General features: G+C 46.4%; 1 pseudogene; it reads right to left on the reverse strand.

The window, feature by feature from the left end:
* LOC118371241 (chloride channel protein 1-like) overlaps positions 1-6,866 on the reverse strand; it is a 29,574-nt pseudogene extending 22,708 nt beyond the window's left edge.
* Positions 6,867-12,223: the final 5,357 nt, after the last annotated feature.

The following is a 12,223-nucleotide window of genomic DNA, read 5'->3' on the forward strand; positions in this document are numbered from 1 at the left end:
AGAGAGAGAGAGAGAGAGAGAGAGAGAGAGAGAGAGAGAGAGAGAGAGAGGAGAGAGAGAGCGAGAGAGCGAGAGAGATGGCGGGAGAGAGGGAGAGAGAGAATAAGAGACAGGGGAGAGAGAGAGAGAGAGAGAAAGAGAGAGAGAGGAGGGAGAGGGAAAGAGAGAGAGGGAGCGAGAGAGAGAGTCATAACAGCAACAAGAACACGAGTTGTGAAAGACACAATTAAGAGGTCAGACATGACAGAGCGACAGCCTCACAGCCACATTCCACATTACTGTTATTACTCAGGTCAAAGGTCATGCTAGTCAGAGTGGGGGTTGCTGGGAGTTATAGTTTGTTTTGGTCAGGGCTTCGGCTTACCTCATACACTCCAGAGAAGATGGACATGATTTTACTCAGTACAAGAGCAGAGATACTGGAAATGTGAACGAAGGGACCCTAGGAAGCACGGGAGGGAGGACAGAGTCAGTCACACACTTGAGGTAGAAGTTGCCCTTCTCAGATCTACAGATCTAGGATCAGATTACCCTTAATCCAAATTCTTAACCATTAGGGGGATGAGAAAATACCTGACCTTGTATCAGTGGTTGGGAAAATCCCCTGCTACTCACAGAGACAAAGAGCACAGAGCACAGAGGTAGATCCACCATACACATGATCTGCGTAGACATGGACAATTTGCTCTCACTTGAATTCTCAAATGGGTCACATTGTATCAGCAAAGATGAATCATGTTATAATTGCTATGTTTGACAGTTGACCAGCCTCCATAAAGGGAAAATGTTGAGGAGTTGAGTACATTGTCGAGGAGTTGAGTAAATTGTTTCTGTCCCACAAGGGGTGGAGGAAAAAACACATCAGAAGATGATTTATTATACTACTCACTGGGACAGAAGGAGACAGAAAGGAGGAGAGGGGGAGGGAAGATACAGTAAGGGACTAAAGTAAGGAAGGAGAGGAAGAGGAGGTGAAGAAGCAGAGAGATAAAAAGAGGATGAGAGAATGTTACGTTCCCCAGTTTATGTGTTGTAGTTTGTGTATTTCCATGTGTTTATTTCAGGAAATGGCTTCCTGAAATCCCTCAAGCAGCTGATTGGTCGACTCCATGGCTAATTGGAGAGCTGACCCCGCCCCCTCGTCAAGACGCAGCTGTCTCCAGTTACACATTCATTCTGAAGCTATATAAAAGCCAGTGTTCTGTTCAGGAGAGATTTGCTGGGAGGTCATTGCAGAGATTTTGCTGAAGGTTGATTTTGCTGAAGGTTGATTTTGCTGAAGGTTGATTTTGCTGAGAGTTCATTGCTGAGAGTTGGTATGTTTTGTGAGTTTGTTGCTCAGATAGAGCTTATTTGATGTCCTTTGTTTCTTAGTTTGTTAGTAAAAATTGTTTAATATTCTGTTTCATTTGTTCCCGGGGGGGAGAAGGGGAAGGCACCTAGGGAGTGCTTAGGCAAGAGGCCCGCGGGCATACATATACCCGTAGCATAGTCGCTGTCTAGGCACACTAGGTAAGACCTGGGCGGACCACCCCCTGTATTTTGGTTAGGGCACCAGGTGGTGCTAAATTAGGTAAGTAGTGGGTAGGCAGGTAAGATAGGAGGGGGGGGGGGGCTTTGAGATTTACTTTCTTTGCTTTGGTTCCGTCCAGCCCCTTTTCCCCATATTACCGTGTAAAGGAATAAAGTCCTTGTAAACGGTACCACATTCTGCCTGTTGTCATTCTTTCTTGCACCTACAGTCCATACGCAGGGTGTTGCGTTCCCTCTTCATAGAGGCGTGCGTAACAGAGAATAGATACAGAGAGAGAGAGTTAGAGAAAGAGGTCTTAGAGAGTGATAATACTAATAATTGGAGGAGAGGAGTAGGTCCACCTCTTTCCCCACGGGCATGCTACTGCCCAGGCCGGTGGTCAGCCCGATGACTTTGGCCACAAAGCAGTTAGATACTCCTTCAACACCACCCCTCGCAGAATGGTCTTCAGCTCAGGAATACCAGAACCTACATGAGACAGAACAACAGAGAAAATGTTGGAGAAAAAGATTGAACGATAGGGAGATCCTGGAAACAGAGCAGTTACCTATGGCCTGAGGGGCGACTATGTTGCAGAAGAGGGAGGCGAACATGACGAGGACCATGGGGTAGACGACCCAGGCCAGGTACTGGATCAGGACATTCCCCCTCAGCTCCCAGTGCATCTACTTATACGCTGGGAGAGGGGAGAGCGGAGTAGGAGGGAGGAAGAGGAGACATGGGAGGAGGAAGAAGAGGGGAGAGGGGAGGAGGAAGGAGAGATGAGGAAGGAGAGAGGAGGAGGAGGAAGAGGGGAGAGAGGAGGAAGAGGAGACATAGGAGGGGAGAGAGGAAGAAGAGGAGACATAGGAAGAAGAGGGGAGAGAGGAGTAGGAAGAGGGGAGAGAGGAAGAAGAGGAGACATAGGAAGAAGAGGGGAGAGAGGAGTAGGAAGAGGGGAGAGAGGAGTAGGAAGAGGGGAGAGGGGAGGAGGAGGAAGAAGAGGGGAGAGAGGAAGAAGAGGAGACATAGGAAGAAGAGGGGAGAGAGGAGTAGGAAGAGGGGAGAGAGGAGTAGGAAGAGGGGAGAGAGGAAGAAGAGGAGACATAGGAAGAAGATGGGAGAGAGGAGTAGGAAGAGGGGAGAGAGGAGTAGGAAGAGGGGAGAGAGGAGGAAGAAGAGGGGAGAAAGGAGGAAGAGGAGACATAGGAGGAGGATGAAGAAGAGGGGAGAGTGGAGCAGTGGGTTACACTCTTAGGGAAAAAAAATGTTATATCTAGAACCTAAAACAGTTCTTCAGCTTCCCCATAGGAGATCCCTTTTTGAGTCCAGGTAGAGTAGATCCCTTTCCACACAGGGTTCTATATGGAACCAAAAGGGTTATAATTGAAACCAAAAAGGGTTCAACCTGGAACCAAAAAAGGTTATCCTATGGGGACAGCCAAAGAACCCTTTTGGAACCCTTTTTTCTGTGTTTAGCGCATGGAAAGACAGGGAAGAGTGTAGAGCAGGGAAGAGTGTAGAGCAGGGAAGAGCAGGGAAGAGTGTAGAGCAGGGAAGAGTGTAGAGCAGGGAAGAGCAGGGAAGAGCAGGGTAGAGTGTAAAGCAGGGAAGAGTGTAGAGCAGGGAAGAGCAGGGTAGAGTGTAAAGCAGGGAAGAGTGTAGAGCAGGGAAGAGTGTAGAGCAGGGAAGAGTATAGAGCAGGGAAGGGTGTAGAGCAGGGAAGAGTAGGGTAGAGTGTACAGTCGTGGCCAAAAGTTTTGAGAATGACACAAATATTAATTTCCACAAAGTTTGCTGCTTCAGTGTCTTTAGATATTTTTGTCAGATGTCACTATGGAATACTGAAGTATAATTACAAGCATTTCATAAGTGTCAAAGGCATTTATTGACAATTACATGAAGTTGATGCAAATAGTCAATATTTGCAGTGTTGACCCTTCTTTTTCAAGACCTCTGCAATCCGCTCTGGCATGCTGTCAATTAACTTCTGGGCCACATCCTGACTGATGGCAGCCCATTCTTGCATAATCAATGCTTGGAGTTTGTCAGAATTTGTGGGTTTTTGCTTGTCCACCCGCCTCTTGAGGATTGACCACAAGTTCTCAATGGGAAAAAGGTCTGGGGAGTTTCCTGGCCATGGACCCACTTAATTATCACCTTTGCCTTATGGCAAGGTGCTCCATCATGCTGAAAAAGGCATTGTTCGTCACCAAACTGTTCCTGGGTGGTTGGGAGAAGTTGCTCTCGGAGGATGTGTTGGTGCCATTCTTTATTCAGTACTCTGTTCTTAGGCAAAACCCCACACATGAACGGTCTCAGGATGCTTTACTTTTTCTGGCATGACACAGGATTGATGGTAGCGCTCACCTTGTCTTCTCCGGACAAGCTTTTTTCTGGATGCCCCAAACAATCGGAAAGGGGATTCATCAGAGAAAATGACTTTACCCCAGTCCTCAGCAGTCCAATCCCTGTACCTTTTGCAGAATATCAGTCTGTACCTGATGTTTTTCCTGGAGAGAAGTGGCTTCTTTGCTGCCCTTCTTGACACCAGGCCACCCTCCAAAAGTCTTCGTCTCACTGTGCATGTAGATGCATCACACCTGCCTGCTGCCATTCCTGATTAAGCTCTGTACTGGTGGTGCCCCGATCCCACAGCTGAATCACCTTTAAGAGACGGTCCTGGCACTTACTGGACTTTCTTGGGCGCCCTGAAGCCTTCTTCACAACAATTGAACCACTCTCCTGATCCGATAAATGGTTGATTTAGGTGCAATCTTACTGGCAGCAATATCATTGCCTGTGAAGCCCTTTTTGTGCCAAGCAATGATGACGGCACGTGTTTCCTTGCAGGTAACCATAATTGACAGAGGAAGAACATTGATTCCAAGCACCACCCTCCTTTTGAAGCTTCCAGTCTGTTATTCGAAATCAATCAGCATGACAGAGTGATCTCCAGCCTTGTCAACACTCACACCTGTGTTAACGAGAGAATCACTGACATGATGTCAGCTGGTCCTTTTGTGGCAGGGCTGAAATGCAGTGGAAATGTTTTGGGGGGTTCAGTTCATTTGCATGGCAAAGAGGGACTTTGCAATTAATTGCAATTCATCTGATCACTCTTCATAACATTCATAACATTCTGTATATGCAAATTGCCATCATACAAACTGATGCAGCAGACTTTGTGAAAATGTATATTTGTGTCATTCTCAACTTTTGGCCACGACTGTAGAGCAGGGAAGAGTGTAGAGCAGGGAAGGTCAACATCTGTACATCTATATATTTCAACATCATCCCCACAGTGACCGCACGTACTTATTCCAACCAGAAGCCATGGATTACAGGCAACATCCTCACTGAGCTAAAGGCTAGAGCTGCTGCTTTCAAGGAGCGGGACACTAATCCAGATGCTTAGAAGAAATGCCACTACATCCTCTGACGAACCATCAAACAGGCAATACAGGACTAAGATCGAATCCTACGACATTGGCTCTGATGCTCGTCAGATGTGGCAGGGATTGCAAACTATCACGGATTACAAAAGGTAATCCCTGCCGAGAGCTGCCCAGTGACGCAAGCCGACTAGATGGGCCACCCCCAGGTGGTGATGGTAGGCAACAACACATGCACCATGCTGTCTCTCAACATGGGGGCCCCTCAGGGGTGTGTGTTCAGTCCCCTCCTGTACTCCCTGCTCACCCACGACTGAGTGACCACGCATGACTACAACACCCTCATTAAGTTTGCCGACAACACGATGGTGGTAGGCCTGATCACTGACGACGATGAGACAGCCTAAGGGAGGAGGTCAGAGACCTGGCAGAACAACTCCTCCCTCAATGTGGCCAAGGCGAAGGACCTTATCGTGGACTACAGGAAACAGAGGGCAGAACATGCACTCATTCACATCGACAGGACTGTAGTGGAGCAGGTCAAGAGCTTCAAGTTCCTCAGTGTCCAAATCACTAAGGACCTATCATGGTCCAAATGCACCTACACAGTCATGAAGAGGGCACGACAACGCCTCTTCCCCCTCAGGAGACTGAAAAGATTTGGCATGGGCCCTCAGTTCCTCAAACAATTCTACAGCTGCATCATTGAGAGCATCTTGACTGGCTGCATCACCACTTGGTATGGCAACTGCTCAGCATTTGACCGCAAGGCACTACAGAGGGTAATGCATACGGCCCAGTACATTACTGGCGACGAACTCCCTGCCATCCAGAACCTCTATGCAAGACGGTGTCAGAGGAAGGCCCCAAAAATGGTCAAAGACTCCAGTCACCAAGTCATAGACTGTTCTCTCTGCTACCGCACTGCAAGCAGTACCGGAGCGCCAAGTCTGGGCCCAAAAGGCTCCTGAACAGCTTCTAACCCGAAAGTCATAAGACTGCTGAAGAGTTAATCAAATGGCTTCCCAGACGATTTACATGGACCCCTTTATTATTTATTTACACTGTTTCTTTTACAATGACTCTTGCACTGGCTAAATGTACACTCACTAGACTCTACCCACACACACCACACTGACACTCCAACACAGGCACACACACACGCTACATAAGCCCACACATACAAACATATTGACACCACACACACACACTCACACATAGATGCACTTTCACACTCTTCACATACGCTGCTGCTACTCTGTTAATTATATATGCTGATTGCCTAGTGACGTTAGCCTCGTTATTGTTCTCATTGTCTTATTTCCTTTTTTATTCAGCAAATATGTGTCTTACTTTTTAACTCTGCATTGTTGGGAATGGGCTCGTAAGTAAGTATTACACTGTGAAGTCTACACCTGTGGTATTCTGCGCATCTGACTAATAACATTGTATTTGCCTTTATTTGACCTACCTAGGGGTTAGGGACGGAATTTGGAATTGGGTAGTAGGCCTAAATTGATGTCAAATACCTCATGATATTGCTCATCTGTTTTTATCCTGTCTTGTATGGCCATCTAGTGAGGGAACCTGGTCTGCTACAGCCACAGTGGATTATGGGGACTGTAGTCATGTACCTTGTAAGCTCTTGGCACTGGTGTTGTCTATGCTCCAGCTGACCAGGGCCATAGTGAGGCCCAGCAGCACCAGGAAGATCCAGTCCTCCCCCAGGTTGGTCACGATGTACCACTGTATATGAGCCACACAGTCTGGACCAACACAATAAGTTATATTACTGTATGTGTTTAGGCCTCAAAATAACTTTTACCGGGGGTTATTTACACTGATGTAGCTAGAACTAGTCCTTGTCTCTCACCTTGGCATTTGGAGTAGGGGCGGGGCTGAGATATGACTCCATGGTGAAGGTGTTGTTGGCCACGCCCCTGTCTGGCATTGACCATGTTGTTTTCTGCTTTCTGCTTCCTCCATTGTCTCTCTGTCAGCAGCCGTGTGGCTGGGAACAACCGAGTTGTTCCCTGTACTCCCCGTAGAGCTGGACAGAGGAAAGACTACATTACCCAGGAAGCAATGTTGAATCTACATTATATTACCCAGATGTCCCATGGACCTGGACAGAGCAGGATACTACATATAATTACCAAGATCAATAGAGATAGAGCAAAGACTATATAGTATTACCCAGAAACCCTTGCAGTTTCCTGGACAGAGCAGACTTCATTACCCAGAAAGCCTTCTAGTTGTCTTCATTACCAAGAGGCTCCCTAGAATCAGAGGAAATTAAAAGGGGGATCATAAAACAGAGTGGTGGAGAAAACTGAATCCGGCACGGTGGGATAGCTGGAGATAACGAGGTAGAGAGGGAATGTGTGGCGTATCTGTAAGGCATACACACCAACTTGAATACCCTGCCGCAGGCCAGAAATAGACAAAACGGGCCAAGAGATCGGAAAAAACAGAAATAGGCAGAACGGACAAAGAGATCGGAAAAAAAAAAATCCCTCCCTGAGTGGAAGCTGGGCTGGACAGGAGCCAGGTTGCCAGAGAATGCCACACCTTCCTCTTCCAACACACAGAGAGAGAGAGAGAGAGAGAGAGAGAGAGAGAGAGAGAGAGAGAGAGAGAGGAGAGAGAGAGAGAGAGAGAGAGAGAGAGAGAGAGAGACAGCGGCAGAATACCTGACCACTGTGACTGACCCAAAATGAAGGAAAGCTTTGACTATGTACAGACTTAGAGAGAGAGCATAGCCTTGCTAGAGAGAGAGAGAGAGAGAGAGAGAGAGAGAACACACTGAATACCTGACCACTGTGACTGACCCAAAATGAAGGAAAGCTTTGACTATGTACAGACTTAGTGAGCATAGCCTTGCTATTGAGAAAGGCCGCCGTAGACAGACCTGGCTCTCAAGAGAAGACAGGCTATGTGCTCACTGCCCACAAAATGAGGTGGAAACTGAGCTGCACTTCCTAACCTCCTGCCCAATGTATGACCATATTAGAGAGACATATTTCCCTCAGATTACACAGATCCACAAAGAATTCGAAAACAAATCCAATTTGATAAACCCCCATATCTACTGGGTGAAATTCCACAGTGTGCCATCACAGCAGCAAGATTTGTGACCTGTTGCCACGAGAAAAGGGCAACCAGTGAAGAACAAACACCATTGTAAATACAACCCATATTTATGCTAATTTATTTTCCCTTGTATACCTTAACCATTTGTACATTGTTAAAACACTGTATATATATATAATATGACATTTGTAATGTCTTTATTGTTTTGAAACTTCTGTATGTTTACTGTTCATTTTATTGTTTTTCACTTTATATATTATCTACCTCACTTGCTTTGGCAATGTTAACACATGTTTCCCATGCGAATAAAGCCCTTAAATTGAATTGAATTGAATTGAGAGAGAGAGTGAGAGAGAGAGAGAGAGAGAGAGACAGACAGAGAGAGGGAGGGAGGGGTAGAGAGAGGGGTAGAGAGAGGGGTAGAGAGAGACTCACAGAGTGAGTGAGAGCTGCTAACAGATTCAGAGAGTGAAGGGCAGGGTAACATTCAGAGTTAATTAAAAGATAGTAATAACCACAGATTCCTGGGTCCCTGGTGAGTGTGTGTCTGTGTGGTTCCTCATGTCCTAATATCTGTGTCTGTCTGTCAGTGACTGGGTCAGATTATATTATTACCTTGTGTCCCAAGACAGGGCTATATTGTCAGGGCTGACCACACATGCACACAACTAACTAGGGACCCCTCGCAGGGAATGGAAGTAGTAGTGATTTAATCATATTTAATAATATTATTATTAAATAATAATAATTAGTCATATTTCATATTGTATTTTGACGCTGTCAGATATGGAAACTAATTTGTGACTGACAGTACAGGAAATATAATATATCAAATCAAATGTTATTTGTTACATATGATGAATACAACAAGACCTTACCTTGAAGTGCTTACTAACAAGCCCTTAACCAACAATGCAGCTCAAGAAATAGAGTTACTAAATAAACGAAAGCAAAAACAAATTCTAATCAATCAAAAAGTAACAAAATAAATGTACATAACAATAGTGAGGCTATATATAGTGGGTACCGGTCAATGTGCAGGGGTACAGGTGTGCCGAGGTCATTTGTAAAGTGACTATGCATTGATAATAAACAGCGAGTAGCAGCAGTGTAAAAACAAACGGAGGGGGGAGGTCAATGTCAATAGTCCAGGTGGCTGTTTGATTAGTTGTTCAGCAGTCTTATGGCTTGGGGATAGAAGCTGTTAATGAGCATTTCGGTCCTAGACTTAACGCTCCGGTACCACTTGGAACTCCAAGTGGTTCCTCTGGTTGCACATGCTAGTAGAAATGAGGTAAAACTGATTTAAGTTTGCTTCTCTTAAAGTCCTGGCCACTAGCAGCACCTCTCCTGAGCATGTTCTTGTTGTATAAGGCTTATGGCCTTGCCTTGCGGTCTTAGAGCCAGCATCGATTTGTGCTGGTAAATAGACGGCTACAAAAAAAACAGATGAGAACTCTCTTGGTAGATAGTCTGGTCTACAGCTTATCATGATGTATTCTCCCTCAGGCAAGAAATACCTTGAGATTTCTTTAATATTAGACATTGCGCACCAGCAGTTATTGACAAATAGACACACACCCCCGCCGCTCCTCTTACCAGACGTAGCTGCTCTGTCCTGACGAAACACGGACAAGCCAGCCAGCTCTATATTATCTGTGTTGTCGTTCAGTCAGGTCTCTGTAAAACATAAGATATTATTTGATTTGAGTTAGGATTTGTGACTGACAGTACTGGAAATATAATATATGCATACAAAGGTACAGATGTACAAGGTAAAGTACCGTACACACCTACTGGGATGTTCTCTCTATCTCTCAAAACAATCTGACCTATTCCCCCTCCTCCCTTTCATTTCCCCCAAACTTCCCCTCTCACCATCCCTCTCCGCTGTCCATCCCTTAACCATCACCTTCTGGGTTGAATTTAGAGCCAGTGAGACTCATTGCTCACTGAGACGCTTCTCCGCAAACCTCTCTCTCTCTCAGATCTGTGTAACAACCGAATTAGACCATTTGGTACAGATAGTAATATAGTATTTACCAAGATATTACATGGTGAAAAAGACAAAACAGGTGACCAAAACATTCCAAACGTCGGATGGATTGTCTCTCCCATGATGTGATGTCTTAAAACCAGGCTTCTCAAACTATAGCCTACTGACTGACTATAGCTTACTGACTTACAATAGCCTACTGACTGACTATAGCCTACCGACTGACAAAAGCCTACTGACTGACTATAGGCTACTGACTGACCCAGAGTATAGGCTACTGACAGGCAATAGCCTACTGACTGACTATAGGCTACTGACCCAGAGTATAGTCTATTGACTGACAATAGCCTAATGACCCAGACCAAAACCTACTGACCAAGACCATAGCCTACTGACTGAGACTATAGCCTACTGACTACAGCCTAAGGACCCAGACTATAGCCTACTGACTAACTATAGTCCACTGACTGAGTATAGGCTTTTGACCCAGAATACACCCTACTGACAGACTATGGCCTACTTGCTGACTATAGCCAACTGAATGTCTATAGTCTACTGACTGACTATAGCCTACATACCCAGACTATAGCCTAGGGACCCAGAGAAAAGCCTACTGACTGACTACATTTTACTGAGCCCGACTATAGCCCAAAGACCCAGACTATAGTATACAGACTGGCCCACTGTATCCGCCACGGAGCCGCAGTCAAACGACCACCCCTCATCACTGTCAAACGCTCCCTAAAACACTTCTGTGAGCAGGCCTTTCTAATCGACCTGGCCCGGGTATCCTGGAAGGACATTGACCTTATCCCGTCAGTTGAGGATGCCTGGTCATTCTTTAAAAGTAACTTCCTCACCATTTTAGATAAGCATGCTCCGTTCAAAAAATGCAGAACCAAGAACAGATACAGCCCTTGGTTCACTCCAGACCTGACTGCCCTCGACCAGCACAAAAACATCCTGTGGCGGACTGCAATAGCATCGAATAGCCCCCGTGATATGCAACTGTTCAGGGAAGTCAGGAACCAATACACGCAGTCAGTCAGGAAAGCTAAGGCCAGCTTCTTCAGGCAGAAGTTTGCATCCTGTAGCTCCAACTCCAAAAGTTCTGGGACACTGTGAAGTCCATGGAGAACAAGAGCACCTCCTCCCAGCTGCCCACTGCACTGAGGCTAGGTAACACGGTCTCCACCGATAAATCCATGATTATCGAAAACTTCAATAAGCACTTCTCAACGGCTGGCCATGCCTTCCGCCTGGCTACTCCAACCTCGGCCAACAGCTCCGCCCCCGCAGCTCCTCGCCCAAGCCTCTCCAGGTTCTCCTTTACCCAAATCCAGATAGCAGATGTTCTGAAAGAGCTGCAAAACCTGGACCCGTACAAATCAGCTGGGCTTGACAATCTGGACCCTCTATTTCTGAAACTATCTGCAGCCATTGTCGCAACCCCTATTACCAGCCTGTTCAACCTCTCTTTCATATCGTCTGAGATCCCCAAGGATTGAAAGCTGCCGCAGTCATCCCCCTCTTCAAAGGGGAGACACCCTGGACCCAAACTGTTATAGACCTATATCCATCCTGCCCTGCCTATCTAAGGTCTTCGAAAGCCAAGTCAACAAACAGGTCACTGACCATCTCGAATCCCACCGTACCTTCTCCGCTGTGCAATCTGGTTTCCGAGCCGGTCACGGGTGCACCTCAGCCACACTCAAGGTACTAAACGATATCATAACCGCCATCGATAAAAGACAGTACTGTGCAGCCGTCTTCATCGACCTCGCCAAGGCTTTCGACTCTGTCAATCACCATATTCTTATCGGCAGACTCAATAGCCTCGGTTTTTCGGATGACTGCCTTGCCTGGTTCACCAATTACTTTGCAGACAGAGTTCAGTGTGTCAAATCGGAGGGCATGCTGTCCGGTCCTCTGGCAGTCTCTATGGGGGTGCCACAGGGTTCAATTCTCGGGCCGACTCTTTTCTCTGTATATATCAATGATGTTGCTCTTGCTGCGGGCGATTCCCTGATCCACCTCTACGCAGACGACACCATTCTATATACTTTCGGCCCGTCATTGGACACTGTGCTATCTAACCTCCAAACGAGCTTCAATGCCATACAGCACTCCTTCCGTGGCCTCCAACTGCTCTTAAACGCGAGTAAAACCAAATGCATGCTTTTCAACCGATCGCTGCCTGCGCCCGCATGTCCGACTAGCATCACC

The sequence above is a fragment of the Oncorhynchus keta genome, chromosome 34 (genome assembly GCF_023373465.1).
Source record: "Oncorhynchus keta strain PuntledgeMale-10-30-2019 chromosome 34, Oket_V2, whole genome shotgun sequence".
NCBI lineage: Eukaryota > Metazoa > Chordata > Actinopteri > Salmoniformes > Salmonidae > Oncorhynchus > Oncorhynchus keta.